Source organism: Globicephala melas, chromosome 3 (assembly GCF_963455315.2).
Source record: "Globicephala melas chromosome 3, mGloMel1.2, whole genome shotgun sequence".
Classification (NCBI taxonomy): Eukaryota; Metazoa; Chordata; class Mammalia; order Artiodactyla; family Delphinidae; genus Globicephala; species Globicephala melas.
In genome coordinates, this window is record NC_083316.1 from 156521050 (window position 1) to 156539359 (window position 18310).

The 18310-nt window shown below is 38.1% G+C and overlaps 1 protein-coding gene across 1 annotated transcript in view; it reads right to left on the minus strand.

Annotated features, from left to right (window-relative positions):
* Positions 1-18310, minus strand: part of LOC132597041 (uncharacterized) — an 86254-nt gene that overhangs the window by 22830 nt on the left and 45114 nt on the right. The window lies entirely within an intron of this gene.

An 18310-nucleotide genomic window follows, 5' to 3' on the forward strand; every position in this document is an offset into this window, starting at 1 on the left:
TTCTACATCTTTTCCAATGATTCAGGTATGGCGGTTTCTATATCTTGGGCCTAGAATTCCTTCTACTGAGTGGCGAGTCGATGTGGTTTTAGTGCTTATATCCTATAAGTTCTTTTCATTAGTGTCTTATAGCCTCCCAAAGTGTTTATATATATATGACTGGCCACCATTTAAAATGAAGAAAATAATTTACATTGGTACTTATCCTCATTGAGTTGCCTATTTAAGAAGCAGAACTACACTGTCAGAGCATCCACTTTTGTAATACCTTAGCCATAGTATTTTAACATATATAGTAGTTCTCAATATTTACAGTGTATTGGAAGCACCATATTAGTCAGGGTACTCCAGAGAAACAGAACCAATAGGAGATATATAACAAATATAATGTAATATATGTAATTGCTTTAACATATGTAATTGATATTAAACATATTAAACATTAAATATATTGTATATGAAATATAAGCTGGAAACTAGGAAATCCAGGGGTGTAGTTTTCAGAACTGACGTAAGCCACAGTCAGAGGGCAGGGGATCAGATCAAACACTCAGGCAGAGACAGCAAATTCTCCTTTCCTCTGACTTTTTATTCTTTTGGGGCCCTCAAGAGATTGGACGAGGCCCACCTACACTGGGGAGGGAAATCTGCTTTACTCCATCTACCAATTCAAATGCTAATCTCATCTGGGAACAGACCCACCCAGAAATAATGTTTAGCAAAGTATCTGTGTATCTCAGGATATAGTTGAGAGTTGACAATTAAAATTAACCATTACAGGGCCTCCCTGGTGGCGCAGTGGTTGAGAGTCCGCCTGCCGATGCAGGGGACACGGGTTCGTGCCCCGGTCCAGGAAGATCCCACATGCCGCGGAGCGGCTGGGCCCACGAGTCATGGCCGCTGAGCCTGTGCGTCCGGAGCCTGTACTCCGCAACGGGAGAGGCCACAACAGTGAGAGGCCCGTGTACCGCAAAAAAAATAAAAAAATAAAAAAAATAAAATAAAATTAACCATTACATTCTGCAAACCTTAAAATATACCAATGCCTCAGTCCAACCCCCAGAAATCCATATTTAATTGGTATAAATTACAGGCTGGGCTTTAAGATTATCAAAAGCTCCCCAGGAGATTTCAATGAATCACCAAAAGTTAAGAACCATTAACATCATAGAACATTTCTTTCTTGATGAGAAATCAAAATGCTTCTCACTTTTAGTATTGATGCCCTGGGAGAGATATTATCTACCTCTGTAAGGTGCCTTCAGAGTATCCCACTGTACCCCATGTAGTCAGTATTTTCAAACAGGCCACTGCAAACATGTGCCTCCAAGTCTGGTAAAAGTCAATCCAAATATTTTTCCCCAATATGGTAGTAGATGGGCAGAATTTCTTTTATGATCACCACGTTGTATGGTAGGCGTAATTATTCCCATGTAGAGGGTGAACTGAGATTCAGAGAAACATAGGGGTGCATGTTGCCACAAAGCTAGCAAATGTAAAAAATTAGGAAAAGGTCAAGTTTTCTGATCCGAGTTAAATAAGTAGTAGGTATCATTATTTTATTTATTCCACAGATTCTACTGTCAGGGGTGAGTAGAATAAAAGCAAATGAATAAAAATGTAGTCAGCCTATGAACGGGAAGATTAGCTAGCATCCTTCACACAAAAGACCTGATACGTATTCGGCCACTAGAGAGGTTTAGTCAGCTGTATTTACAGTCCCATAAATGGAAAGAAGCATCATGACAAAAGGAAATTCTATGAATCCAGGAAAAAACACATCAAATTAAATAAATAATTCACAGGCAGAGCAAAGATTACAGAGTTGGCTCTGATAACAAAGTATCTAAAATAAGTGGTGATGTGTTTCTCCAACCACACAGGCTGCCAGTCCAGGTGCAAAGGAAAATAAATAAAACTATTATAGATCTAGTAAGAGTTAAACAGACAATAAAAACCAACAATGGAGATGAATTTTAAGTTGGTGATTTTTTGAACAATCCTCAAGAGATTTCATTTGCTCTGTTAACGCAATGTCAAGTCCATTTTAGAAATAAAAGAACATTTTTCTGCTTGCTAGAGTTTAGACATAAATCCTCAAACTGTATTAAATCAAGATGCTTCTAGAATCAGAGCTAAAGATCATCAAGGATTATTAAAGAACTACAGTCACTCCCTCATTTTACAGGTGAGAAAACCAAGGTGGTAAATGATTGTGTGATGGGCTTAAAGTCCACATGATTCCCATCAGTGGCCAAAACAAGATTAGAGTGCAGGTCTCCCATTTCCTCTTCACTTAATTATTCATCATTCTTTAGTCATTTTGAGCACAACTAGTGCACTGCTGTTTGAAACCTGACCTTTCCAGTGGCAGTCAAAATGCCATACTTTAATAGTGCTTCCATTGTCTTTGACCAGAATATTAAATAACTGGCAATCACGTTCTGAGCTTCTTTCCAGATGAATTATACGTTAAGCTCTATTTCAATATTGATTTGTAATATACTTTAAAGCATGTTGATCTTCCTCTGGTCTCTTCTTACAGTTCTGAGCTACATGAATGCTAGAGTTCCTAAAATTTGTGATTTTCTGAATGGCCATCTCTATTATGTCCACCAACCCAACAACAGTCACTGCTTGTTGCTAGACAGCAAAAAAAAGTTAATAAATTTACAAGTGAAATCCTGTGTTCGTTTTTTTTAATGAAAAACAGAAACCTATTTGATTTAGAATCTAAACCCTAGAAGCATACACAGGGCTTAAAGAAATGTATGATTCTTCTATGGAATATTGGACAATTCTTGTTTAATCAATGGAAGCACATCATTAGTTTACTCAGGTCCCTAAGAAGGTGGAGGACCTCACTTAAAAGAAACAAGTGACTATCTTAGTTAATGTAAATAGAAATGCATTTCCAGCTTATTTATGGTTGTTCATTTCTATACCATACAGTGGTCTGTTTCTCAGGACATCAGTATAAAAGGCAAATTGATAGGTGAGAAGGATAAGTGGTATAATAAAAAAGTTAAAAGCATGGGCTACATGACATGGACAAGTTACTCAGCCTTTCTAATCTTCCATATGCACATCTATAAAACAGGGAATAAAACATATTACAAAGAGATATGCTTCTCCTCCCACCATGCTTTGGCCTTCACATGTTTGGGAGGCATAGGAGATCCAGTGCCTTTCCCCTCCATCCTATTCTTGGAAGAGGAATTGTTAATGTTATTGGTCAGTAACCAGAACATCTATGGAGCAATGGGTAGAATTATTACATTTGAAAGTGACAAATGTGTCACATGGTTCTGTCCCAGTAGCTCAGCTTATGATTCACAGAATAAGGCATGTTAGCTTAAGCTTGTCCCATGACCTAGTCATCTGTGATTTGGGGGCAAGAGAGAGAGAGAAGGAAAGCCTCAATTAGAATTCCAAAATGAAGTAACAGCGACTAGCTCACTAGTAATAAATAATACTTTGGTCTTTTCTGATTATCGTTTCTTGTGCATGGATCCCTTGGCAGGAAACTTAACCACCCACTTCAGAGGTCTGTTATGAAGTCCGATATGGTATAAAAAGTGCACAGTGCAGTGCCTCAGATGCAATAAGCTGTCAAAGAATATTATCTAGATGACCTTGGATTTGCACTTAAATGTTTGTTATTAAATCAGTTTGCATGGGACTAGTATCCAGAGCCTCAGGATAAAGTAGATTCATGTGAGTTAATAAATGAAAAGCTCTCTGAAATTCTAGATGGCAGGTCATGCTAACTCAGGTAAGTGGAAGCTGGTGGCTGGGCGTTCCCTCAGGACACATGTTTTGATGGAATGAGGACTCAGGGTGTAGAAACCAGCTTGGCAGTGGATGGTAAACCACTGCCCAGCACATGCTGCCTCCTGTTAAGCAGAAGGCTCTCATGCAAATTGCTTTCTGAATCATTAGCTGTTGGCAACCCTCATCTCTCCTCCTGCAGCTGTTCTTTCTGATTTTGCCTGCAAACTTTTCATATTGGGCAGGCTCCCAAGCCAAATAAGTTGCCCCTGTGCAGGCTTTGCTCCTGGGGGCGAGAAGTGAACCTCACAGATAAGTCAAAGTAAGGATGCACCATGGACTAATACACACTGAAGGAACAGACTCCTGCAAGCTAAGGTGATGAATGCCTTTGAAAGTAATTTTCATGTGGCTTCCTATGAGAATGTCAGCCAGGCTCCAGAAGTTATATGCTGCAATTTAAAAATTATCTGCCTCTGTAGACTTTTAAAGCTTCTATCAGCTAAGAAGTATCTTTTTTAAAAAAGAAAATATTTTTATACAATTTTAAAGACTACTTTCCATTTATTACAAAATATTGGCTATATTCCCCCTGTTGTATAATACATCCTGGAGCCTACTTTACATCAAATAGTTTGTACTTCCCACTTCCCAATTCCAACTCTTAAATTGCCTTTCCCCCCTCCCCCACTGGCAATTACTAGTTTGTTCTCTATATCTGTGAGTCTGCTTCTTTTATGTTATATTCACTAGTTTGTTTTATTTCTTAGATTCCACATATAAGCGATATCATACAGTATTTATCTTTCTCTGTCTGACTTGTTTCTCTTAGAATAATGCCCTCCAAGTCCATCCATGTTGCTGCAAATGGCAAAATTAATTTCATTCTTTTTTATGGCTGAGTAGTATTTATATATATATGTATGCAAATATATAAATTTAAATTATATATCTATTATATATATACACATATACATATACATATATATATATATATATATATAAAATCTTCTTTATCCATTGATCTGTTGATGGACACTCAGGTTGTTTCCACGTCTTGGCAATCGTAAATAACGCCGCTATGATGCTACGAACATTGGGGTGCATGTATCTTTTTGAATTATAGTTTTGTCTGGATATATGCCCAGGAGTGGGATTGCTGGATCATATGGTAATTCTATTTTTAGCTTTTGAGGGACCTCCGTACTGTTTTCCACAGTGGCTGAACCAATTTACTACATTCCCACCAGAGGAATGTGTGGGAAATCTCTGTACCTTGTGCTCAATTTTACTGTGAACCTAAAACTTAATTAACTAATTCCCAGCAGCATTAGCAAATAAGACCATGCATTTTTAAAAAATCTTTTTTTAAGGCATAGTAAATATTTGCTGAATAAAATGAGAAACTCTATCTCGATTGGGTGGATTAAATCAGCAGAAACTAAGCTTCACCTGTGATTTTAGCAGCTGAACTGGTTGAGAAATTCAAAGCAGAACAGGCACAAGTCCTCTCTGAACAAGGTAAGGTACAAGAAAAGGAAGGATGGATGTTGTAGGCAAATCATAACACTCTATCATGGCTAAATATAATATCAGGAATTAAATAACTTGAAATCATATAAAAATTTCCTTTACTCGTATGCCCCCTCCCACATAAAGTGGAAGGTGAGCACAAATGTAAATCAAGCAGGCAGAGGCTCCCACTATCTTATATATGAAATCAAAATTTTAAAGTGTTTTCTTCAGAATCCCTTTTGCCTGGGTGCAGAAGGAAAAGTAGCTGATCCGTGCACCCAAAGGTAAAATGAAAAATAGTAAAAGAAAGTTTTTCTACATTTTTGAATTTAAAATCTGAAATACATTTCTTTAACACTCTTCTTATTTATACCCATGTACCTGAAAAACCAAAATTAAAATTAAATTGTATTAGAGCAGAGGAGCAAAAATTTCCAGCCAATCCAAAGGTTAAGTGGTGCCTGATACACTGTTTGAATAAAGTTACGAATCCATATCCAGACTCAGCTAGAAAATTAAAGCGTGCTGTGATCACTTGGTACGAAGAGGGGTCATGGCAATTGATTTTATTTATACACACTTTCATACATAATAATTTATCAAATCTGTCCTATGCCACTTTCCATGCTTATTTAATCCTCATTTAATCTCTACCAAATGAATACTGTGAAACATGTTTAATCATTATTCCCATTTCCAAGATGTGGAAACTGAGGCAGGAAGTATGGTACATCAAAATTCAGAAATTTTGTCACTCCAAATATCTCCAGGTCTAGCTCTTTAACCTGTATAATAGTCTTTTTCTCTTTTCCTTGCCGTGTGAACCTTTCATCTTCTCCCACTGTCAAATTCAAGTGTTAACTCTAACCTCTCTTGACCTCTGCTATCCACTGAAGGATGCCTTCTGGCTTCCTAGAAAAGCTTCACCATTCTTAGCAGAGTACTTGAGATCTAGCAGGTGCTTTGTTAAGTGAATGAGTTAATAAACATATAAGAGAGCATTCAAATTGCCATTTAAGGGATGGAGAAACAGGCTCTGAAAGATTAAGTAACCTCCTTCATGTAAGGGGTCAAGCTGCAATTCAGATTCTGAAGCCCAAGTGATCATCCTCAGAATAATCTAAGTTATCTTCATTGGGATAGAATATGCTCAGTCTATATCCCTCACTAGACTCTAAGGAACAAGAAGGCAGTACTAGGTACCTAATGCACTTCATTTTGGGTAAATTTTTCATTTATGCAAAAATACGTGTGTAAAGATAGACTAAAGCCTTAAGCTTTCCCTGCTGGATTCCCTGCTCAACTGTGAGTACTCCTGTGATGAAAACTCACCTAAGGCACTGAATGACCTTGACCAAGCAGCTTTCCTTTACAGCCTCCATTTTCTTTTCTGTAAAATACTGTTGACAGGACATGTTCCACCTGCCTCATAGAAATGCGTTTATAAAGCACTTTGGAAAGCAAGAAGCTTTCTTTTTTTTTTTTTTTTTCGGTACGTGGGCCTCTCACTGTTGTGGCCTCTCCTGTTGCGGAGCACAGGCTCCGGATGTGCAGGCTCAGCAGCCATGGCTCACAGGCCCAGCTGCTCCACGGCATGTGGGCATCTTCCCGGACCGGGGCACGACCCTGTGTCCCCTGCATCGGCAGGCGGACTCTCAACCACTGCACCACCAGGGAAGCCCAAGCATGAAGCTTTCTTCAAAAGCAAGCAAGTATTTTAAATGTCAGTATTATAGGACTCCTTAAAAGGAGCCTTTTTATGGTGAAAAGAAACCTTAGCTTATCAATTGTGCAACTCAACCACAGAAAATTTAAGGCATAACATGCATGTCACAATAATAATTCCAAATAAATCCTTCTAATAGTTAAGTAAAGAGAAGTCAAAATTCTTCTCTGGACTATTTTGATTTCATACAACGGGCATCCCTTTAGAAGTTATGGAAGTTCAGATACAGAGCCTCAAACTCTAGATTGCAATGCGACATTTGTTTCTGAACTTCTGCTGCCAGTCTTGCTAACAGTTCACTTGCAATGTAATATATTACTGCATTTCATTTCTAGGCAAGAACATTATTTACTCACAGGAGAAATACTTCCCTGAGGAAAGACTGTCTTTGGAAACTTTCAAGGACATTTGAGAAATGCTTCAGCCCAAGCCACAAAATTATGAGCATGCTTTTGTGCCTCTCTGTTCCCAGGGCACCATTTTTAAAAATCTTTCATTTAAGTTTATTGCAAGCATCCATCTTCCCTTTCCAGAAAAACTAGCAATTAACACAACTTCATTGATTTCCAGTTTTTCTAGGTGTCATTTCATAATGCATATATTGTACGCAGTTCACATCATCATTTTCATTGCTTTCAACATTTTCCATGTTGTCTCCCTACCTGAATTGTGACTTTTTGTATGGAAAGTTTTATTTATCACTTGCATCTTACTTTGAATAAATCTGAAATCAACATTCAGGATTATTTAATTATTTTTATTTTCTTCAGTATGTTTCTAACTTAGCAAACTATGGGTAAAAATGCCATGTAACAACAATATGTAATATTTACATAGAGCCCATGTAGTGAACATAGTCCTAAACTCTTACCAAATCCTCACCAGACCCTATAAAGTAGGTACTATTAACCTTGTTATTTGATAGATGAGAAAACTGATGCATAAACTGGTTAAGTAACCTGTCTGAGGTCAGATAGCTAGTGATTACTTTCCCCATCACCGCCACTGTTTAGTTAATGCGTCCTTCCCATCTCAGTTCAAATGGCACTGACACAAAAAAAGCCTTTCTTTGACCTCCTGAAAATACTGGGTCTCGTTGCTTTTACAGCATCATATGTTTATTATTCATTTCACATATATTTGTGTGATTAATTATATTTGAACGTATTTTTCCTAAGGGTAACTCTAGTCCAGCTGTGCTTTCCAAATTATGAAATCCAGGACTACGTGGGCTATGTCTGCTTTGCTTATTACTGTAGTTTCAGTATTTGGTGCATGGTAAGTATTCAGGAAATGTGCTGGATGGATGAATACAGGACTTTGTAAGAACAAATAAATAAATGACTGGATCAATAAATTTGGTTGATCATAACATAAACAACAGTGCCATGTTAAAATTTTTCTCTGGGTCTATACACAAACTCTTCTCAGACAGGGTTCCTGTTTGCTGTCTACACCACCAGTTGGAAGAGAAAAAAGCCAATCAAGGTCTGACTGTCATTATGTGTACAGGCTGAAGCTGATGCATTAGGTTGAGAGACACGGTGATTTAGGAATAATTTTACTTCTGGCTGAACTATATATAGAACCAAGTCTTACGTAATAAAAAAAAATCTACTTTTAATACGTTTGTGTGAAGAATGAAATAGGAGCATCAAGCCCATTAATTGTGATATTTAATTATATCGTCCCATTTCCACATTCATTTCCATGAATTTGGATGCCTTTAGGTCAAGCTAACCCAAGCATTTACACCACCATGATAAATAGTGAAATATTAATGGATACACAGAAAGAAACTTTCCCAAATGTAGCAGAGAACACATTAGCATGAACTTGTAAATTTAACATTCAAGTTCATTGGCGCGCAGAGAACCAAGTGACTTTTGTTAAAGTAGGAAACTTTATGACTATGTGAGGAGATGAACATTGAGAAAGTGCTCCCTATTTTAAAACCAGGACATTAGAAATATTTTAATGCATTTATATTTGGCATATCTGCCATCTAGGTGACAGTAAAACTCAATATTTATATATCAGATTTTTAAAACATTGTGCATATATACCGTATACTGCTACAGAATATAAGTTGCCCCCAAATCTCCAAGATACAATATGGGATCAAACAAACAAACAGAATGACAAGAAAAACCAACTGTAATATTTTGACACCTCTTAATTATTAAATAATTATGTTTAGAGAAATAGAAGTTTAAAAATTGTGCTCTGAAGAGTATTTAAAATATGGATGAACCTTCAAGATGGCAGAGGAGTAAGACGTGGAGATCACCTTCCTCTCCACAAACACATCAGAAATACATCTACATGTGGAACAACTACAGAACACCTACTGAACGCTGGCAGAAGACCTCAGACTTCCCAAAAGGCAAGAAACTCCCCACGTACTTGGGTAGGGCAAAAGGAAAAAGAAAAAACAGAGACAAAAGAATAGGGATGGGACCTGCACCTCTGGGAGGGAGCTGTGAGGGAGGAAAAGTTTCCACACACTATGAAGCCCCTTCACTGGTAGAGACAGGGAGCAGTGGGTGGGGGGAAGCTTTGGAGACACGGAGGAGAGCACAGCAACAGGGGTGCGAAGGGCAAAGCGGAGAGCATCCCGCACAGATCGGTGCCGACCAGCACTCACCAGCCTCAGAGGCTTCTCTGCTCACCTGCCAGGGCAGGTGGGGGCTGGGAGCTGAGGCTCAGGCTTCAGAGGTGAGATCCCAGGGAGAGGACTGGGGTTGGCTGCGTGAACACAGCCTGAAGGGGGCTAGTGTGCCACAGCTAGCTGGGAGGGAGTCCAGGAAAATGTCTGGATCTGCCTAAGAGGCAAGACACCACTGTTTCGGGGTGTGCAAGGAGAGGGGATTAATAAAGCACTGCCGAAACGAGCTCCAGAGATGGGCGCGAGCCGCGGCTATCAGCGCGGACCCCAGACACAGGCATAAGATGCTAAGGCTGCTGCTGCAGCCACCAAGAATCCTGTGTGAAAGCACAAGCCACTGTCCACACTTCCCCTCCCGGGAGCCTTTGCAGCCCGCCATTGCTAGGGTCCCAAATTCCAGGGACTTCCGCGGGAGAACGCACGGCGCGCCTCAGGCTGGTGCAACATCACGCTGGCCTCTGCTGCGGCAGGCTCGCCTCGCACTCCGTACCCCACCCTCCCCCCGGCCTGAGTGAGCCAGAGCCCCCGAAGCAGCTGCTCCTTTAACCCTATACTGCCTGGGTGAAGAAAAGACGCCCTCAGGTGACCTACATGCAGAGGTGGGGCCAAATCCAAAGCTGAGCCCCAGGAGCTGTGCAAACAAAGAAGAAAAAGGGAAATCTATCCCAGCAGTGGAAACCTGAATAGACAATGAATCATCCCAAAATTGAGGCGGTGGACTTTCTGTGATTTTGTCTGTATAGCTTTGCTTATACCATTTGTCCTATGGTTCTGTCTGTACGTCTTTTGTTTTTCTGCTTTTTAGTATAGTTTATAGTGCTTGTTATCATTGGTGGATTTCTTTTTTGGTTTGGTTGCTCTCTTCTTTCTTTCTTTTTAAAAATTATTTAATTTTTAAAAATTTTTAATATATTTTTAGTTTTTATTTTAATAACTTTATTTTATTTATTTTTTTCTTTCTTTTTTTCTCCCTTTTGTTCTGAGCCGTGTGGCTGACAGGGTCTGAGTGCTCTGAAGGGTGTCAGGCCTGTGCCTCTGAGGCAGGAGAGCCAAGTTCAGGACATTGGTCCACGAGAGACCCCCCCCCCCAGCACCACATAATATCAAAAGGCGAAAGCTCTCCCAGAGATCTCCATCTAAACACTAACACCCAGCTCCACTCAACGACCAGCAAGCTACAGTGCTGGAAACCCTATGCCAAACAACTAGCAAGAGACGAACATAACCCCACCCATTAGCACACAGGCTGCCTAAAATCATAATAAGGTCACAGACACCCCAAAACACACCACAGGATGCGGTCCTGCCCACCAGAAAGACAAGATGCAGCCTCATCCACCAGAACACAGGCACCACTCCCATCCACCAGGAAGCCTACACAACCCACTGAACCTACCTTAGCCATTGGGGGCAGACACCAAAAACAGCAGGAACTACGAACCTGCAGCCTGCAAAAAGGAGACCCCAAACACAGTAAGTTAAGTAAAATGAGAATACGGAGAAATACACAGCAGATGAAGGAACAAGGTAAAAACCCACCAGACCAAACAACTGAAGAGGAAATAGGCAGTCCACCTGAAAAAGAACTCAGAGTAATCATAGTAAAGATCAGCCAAAAGCTTGGAAATAGAATGGAGAAAATACAATAAACGTTTAACAAGGACCTAGAAGAACTAAAGAGCAAACAAACGATGAAGAACACAATAAATGAAATTTAAAATTCTCTGTAAGGAATCAATAGCAGAATAACTGAGGCAGAAGAACAGAAAAGTGACCTGGAAGATAAAATAGTAGAAATAACTACTGCAGAGCAGAATAAAGAAAAAAGAATAAAAAGAATTGAGGACAGTCTCAGAGACCTCTGGGACAACATTAAACACACCAACATTCGAATTATAGGGGTCGCAGAAGAAGAAGAGAAAAAGAAAGGGACTGAGAAAATATTTGAGGAGAATACAGTTGGAAACTTCCCTTATATGGGAAAGGAAATAGGCAATCAAGTCCAGGAAGCGCAGACAGTGCCATACAGGAAATATCCAAGGAGAAACATGCCAAGACACGTATTAATCACACTATCAAAAATTACATACAAAGAAAAAATATTAAAAGCAGCAAGGGAAAACAACAAATGACATACAAGGGAATCCCCATAAGGTTAACAACTGACCTTTCAGCAGAAACTCTGCAAGCCAGAAGGGAGTGGCAAGACATATTCAAAGTGATGAAAGGGAAAAACCTACAACCAAGATAATTCTACCCAGCAAGGATCTCATTCAGATTCGAAGGAGAACTTAAAACCTTTACAGACAAGCCAAAGCTAAGAGAATTCAGCACCACAAAACCAGCTTTACTACAAATGCTAAAGGAAATTCTCTAGATAGGAAACATAAGAGAAGGAAAAAACCTCCAATAACAACCCCAAAAGAATTAAGAAAATGGGAATAGGAACATACATATCAATAACTACCTTAAATGTAAATGAATTAAATGCTCCAACCAAAGGACATAGACTGGCTGAATGGACACAAAAACAAGACCCCTATATATGCTGTCCACAAAGGAACCACTTCAGACACATACTAGGGACACATACAGACTGAAAGTGAGGGGATGGAAAAAGATATTCCATGCAAATGGATATCAAAAGAAAGCTGGAATAACAATTCTCAAATCAGACAAAATAGACTTTTAAAATAAAGACTATTACAAGAGACAAAGAAGGACACTACATAATGATCAAGGGATCGATCCAAGAAGAAGATATAACAATTGTAAATATTTATGCACCTAAAATAGGAGCACCTCAATACATAAAGCAAATGCTAACAGCCATAGAAGGGGAAATCAACAGTAACACAATCATAGGAGGGGACTTTAACACCTCACTTTCACCAAAGGACAGATCATCCAAAATGAAAATAAATAAGGAAACACAAGCTTTAAATGACACATTAAACAAGATGGACTTAATTGATATTTATAGAACATTTCATCCATAAAGAACAGAATACACTTTCTTATCAAGTGCTCATGGAACATTCTCCAGGATAGATCATATATTGACTTGTCACAAGTCAAGCCTTGGTAAATGTAAGAAAGTTAAAATCGTATCAAGTATCTATTCTGACCATAATGCTACAAGACTAGATATCAATTACAGGAAAAAAACTGTAAAAAATACAAAAACATGGAGGCTAAACAATATGTTACTAGATAACCAAGAGATCACTGAAGAAATCGAAGAGGAAATCAAAAAATACCTAGAAACGAATGACAATGAAAACACGATGACGCAAAACCTACGGGATGCTGCAAAAGCAGTTGTAAGAGGGCAGTTCATAGCAATACAAGCCTACCTCAAGAAGGAAGAAACAACTCAAATAAACAATCTAACCTTACACTTAAAGCAAATAGGGAAAGAAGAACAAAAAAACCCCCAAAGTTAGCAGAAGGAAAGAAATCATAAAAATCAGATCAGAAATAAATGAAAAACAAATGACGGAAACAAGAGCAAAAATCAATAAAACTAAAAGCTGGTTCTTTGAGAAGATAAACAAAATTGATAAACCATTAGCCAGACTCATCAAGAAAAAAAGGAAGAAGACTCAAATCAATAGAATTAGAAATGAAAAAGGAGAAGTAACAACAGACACTGCAGAAATACAATGGATCATGAGAGATCACTACAAGCAACTCTATGCCAATAAAGTGGACAACCTGGACACACAAATTCTTAGAAATGCACAACCTTCTGAGACTGAACCAGGAAGAAACAGAAAATATAAAGACACCAATCAGAAGCACTGAAATAGAGACCGTGATTAAAAATCTTCCAACAAACAAAAGCCCAGGACCAGATGGTTTCACAGGCGAGTTCTAGCAAACATTTAGAGAAGAGCTAACACCTATCCTTCTCAAACTCTTCCAAAATATAGCAGGGGAGAAACATTCCCAAACTCATTCTACGAGGCCACCATCACCCTGATACCAAAACCAGACAAAGATGTCACAAAGAAAGAAAACTACAGGCCAATATCACTGATGAACATAGATGCGAAAATCCTCAACAAACTACTAGCAAACACAATCCAACAGCACATTAAAAGGATCATACACCATGATCAAGTGGGGTTTATCCCAGGAATGAAGGCATTCTTCAATATATGCAAATCAATCAATGTGATAAACCATACTAACAAATAGAAGGAGAAAAACCATATGATCATCTCAATAGATGCAGGAAAAGCTTTCCACAAAATTCAACACCCATTTACGATAAAAACCCTCCAGAAAGTGGGCATAGAGGGAACTTGCCTCAACATAATAAAGGCCATATATGACAAACCCACAGCCAACACCGTTTTCAATGGTGAAAAACTGAAACCATTTCCTCTAAGATGAGGAACAAGACAAGGTTGTTCACTCTCACCACTATTATTCAACATAGTTTTGGAAGTTCTAGCCACAGAAATCAGAGAAGAAAAAGAAATAAAAGGAATCCGAATTGGAAAAGAAGAAGTAAAGCTGTCACTGTCTGCAGATGACATGATACTATACATAGAGAATCCTAAAGATGCTACCAGAACACTACTAGAGCTAATCAATGAATTTGGTTATATAGCAGGATACAAAATAAATGAACAGAAATCTCTTGCATTCCTATACACTAATAATGAAAAATCTGAAACACAAATTAAGGAAACACTCCCATTTACCACTGCAACAAAAAGAATCAAATACCTAGGAATAAACCTACCTAAGGAGACAAAAGACCTTTATGCAGAAAACGGTAAGACACTGAGGAAAGAAATTAAACATGATACAAACAGATGGAGAGATATACCATGTTCTTGGATTGGAAGAATCAACATTGCGAAAATGACAATACTACCCACAGCAATCTACAGATTCAATGCAATATCTATCCAACTACCAACGGCATTTTTCACAGAATTAGAACAAAAAATTTCACAATTTCTATGGAAACGCAAAAGACCCTGAATAGCCAAAGCAATCTTGAGAAAGAAAAACAGAGCTAGAGGAATTAGGCTCCCAGGCCTCAACAACATTACAAAGGTACAGTAACCAAGACAGTATGGTACTGGCACAAAGACAGAAATATACATCAATGGAACAGGATAGAAAGCCCACAGAGAAACCCATGCACATATGGTCACCTTATTTTTCATAAAGGAGGCAAGAATATACAATGGAGAAAAGACAGCCTCTTCAATAATGGTGCTGGGAAAACTTGACAGCTACATTTAAAAGAATGAAATTGGAACACTCCCTAACACCATACACAAAAATAAACTCAAAATGGATTAAAGACCTAAATGTAAGACCAGATGCTATAAAACTCTTAGAGGAAAACATAGGCAGAATACTCTATGACATACATCACAGCAAGATCCTTTTTGACCCACCTCCTAGAGAAATGGAAATAAAAACAAAAATAAACAAATGGGACCTAATGAAACTTAACAGCTTTTGCACAGCAAAGGAAACCATAAACAAGATGAAAAGACAATCCTGAGAATGGGAGAAAATATTTGCAAATGAAGAAACTGACAAAGGATTAATCTCAAAATATACAAGCAGCTCATGCAGCTCAATATCAAAAAAACAAACAAGCCAATCCCAAAATGGGCAGAAGCCCTAAATAGACATTTCTCCAAGGAAAATATACAGATTGACAACAAACCCATGAAAGGATGCTCAACATCACTAATCATTAGAGAATGCAAATCAAAAGTGCAATGAGGTATCACCTCACACCGGTGAGAATGGCCATCAGCAAAAAAATCTACAAACAATAAATGCTGGAGAGGGTGTGGAGAAAAGGGAACACTCTTGTACTGTTGCTGGGAATGTAAACTGATACAGTCACTATGGAGAACAGTAGGTAGGGTCCTTAAAAAACTAAAAATAGAACTACCATACAACCCAGCGATCCCACTGCTGGGCATATACCCTGAGAAAATCATCATTCAAAAAGAGACATGTACCACAATGTTCTTTGAAGCTCTATTTACAATAGCCAGGACATGGAAGCATCCTAAGTGTCCAGCGACAGATGAATGGATAATGAAGATGTGGCACATATATACAATGGAATATTACCCAGCTGTAAAGAGAAACGAAATTGAGTTATTCATAGTGAGGTGGATGGACCCAGAGTCTGTCATACAAAGTGAAGTAAGTCAGAAAGAGAAAAACAAATCCCATATGCTAACACATATATATGGAATCTAAAAAAAAAAAGAAAGAAAAAATGGTTCTGAAGAACCTAGGGGCAGGACAGGAATAAATACGCAGACATAGAGAATGGACTTGAGGACACGCGGAGGGGGAAGGGTAAGCTGGGACAAAGAGAGAGTGGCATGGACATATATACACTACCAAATGTAAAATAGACAGCTAGTGGGAAGTAGCCACATAGCACGGGGAGATCAGCTCAGTGCTTTGTGACCACCTAGAGGGGTGGGATAGGGAGGGTGGGAGGGAGACGCAAGAGGGAGGAGATGTGGGGATATATGTATATGTATAGCTGATTCACTTTGTTATAAAGCAGAAACTAACACACCATTGTAAAGCAATTATACTCCAATAAAGATATTTAAAAATAATAAATAAATAAATAAATAAAATGTGAATGACTGTTTTACATGTGGTTCATCACAAAATCATAAAAGTGCAATTCTCCATTGTATATGTTTAAGAATATATTCATGATGCTGACTAAGGTCCTCATATGACTGTGGCTTTGGTCTTGAAACATGTAGAAATTTTTTCTTGAATTTCTATCAAACACAACTACCCAGCTGCCATTAACAAGTGATGTGCAAAGTCAGAGAGGGTCAACGCTTGTAGGATTAGGTAGGATTAGGGAAAATTTTCTCCATTCTGTGAAGTGTCAAAGTCATTTACTGAACACCCACTAAGTGTAAAACAGGGCAGGATACTAAAATACTGAAAAAATGGACAACATATACTTTAAGTTTTCAAAGACGTGATACTGACATTAAAACATGTGAAAATAACCAACAAAATGAAGAGTGCTATACTATCATTTTAGATAACAAATATGTGAGTTAAAATACATTTCTATGTGATCAAATATAAGCTGTTATTATTAAGGATTGACAACTATATTTGTATTGAGGAGAACTGTATTGAAGCAGCCTATGAACTTATTAATGGTTTACTGATTGATTGACTTATAGATCTTGGAAAGCAAAAATTTTCTTAAGGTCAAGTTGTAAAGGTAGGAAAGTAAAGACCATGTAGGATTTAAGATTGTGAAGAATTTGAAAGACTTCCTAGGCAGACGAAATAGGGATATATTGGAATATAAGGAAAAGAACTTGTACTCCAGATAAGTGAATGCAGTTGGGTGAATGGATATTTGCTGTATGAAAGAAGTGGGGAGAACTACTGGAACTGGATTTTGGTGGATTAGAGTATGAGTATCTTGAATGCCAAGTTAGGGTATTGAGATTCCATCTGGCAGGCTGTTTTTGAAGGATGGCATGCTCAGGAAGCCAGGGCTGAGTAGTTCATTGCTAGTCATAGTCAGGGACTCAATCATTCAGCCTGGTTGTCTAATTTTTCTACTGCAGGAAATTCATCTGAAGAAAGGTTGGGTGGAAGACTGTGACGGGCTGAAGACCACTTATCCTTACCCTTACTACTAAAGTCACTAAAATGCTAAACCTTTAATGGAACAGCCTTCTGGCTTGACTAGGAACACTACTTCACAAAGAAAGGATGAAACCAAAAGGTTTATCCAACTCAGACCTAGAAGTGGGGAGAATGGTGGGAAGGCTGCAAATAGTCAATCATTTAATACTGAATGGAGAATTAAGGACTCTAGAACTAACCTTTGGAGAAAAGTAAGAACAGAAAAGGTAAGATTTGGAACACTCATTATTATTCCTGTTTTCATATAACAGAGTTTCTTGTCATCCAACTATTCGTTATCTACATCCTAATTTTAAGGTGTCTATAGATTCCAGCCCTTCTAAGTCAGCAAACTGCTCATCCTGTTTCAGAAAATTACTCACTGATGGATTCATAACATAAACATAATACCGTATAATAGAAATAAAATTCAAATCAACTTTAAAGTGAAATTCTGAATTTTAAAGATATAATATCATGAAGCCATTGTAAATAATACCAGAGATCTGCTGGGTTAAACATACAAAGCCATTGATAAATGAGGATGTGTAGTTAACAATTTTAAAAAGAGATACAATAGAAGTAAAAGAAAAAACAATTGAGTATCAAATAATTAAGAGAAGGCCTTGGAAAACTGTTGAATTTTTACCAGAATTAGCCTGTTTGAGCTGCTAACATTGAACATGCAGGGAAGGACAGTTTACTGTCCCATAAACCAGTTTTGCTGAAATAATCACTCAAAACAAAATGTAATTCTTTTTTCTTAATTGTAGCACTTGTGCTTAATTAAAATTTAACCTAAATTTTACTGGCTATAAGAGAAAATATACTGGATTCGTTTATATAATAACATATTTTGACATAAATTTCAAATGAAAATTATTTTCAAATGTATTTTCAATTACTCTTCAGTCACTATTTACAGATGATTTGAAGTATATGGATTT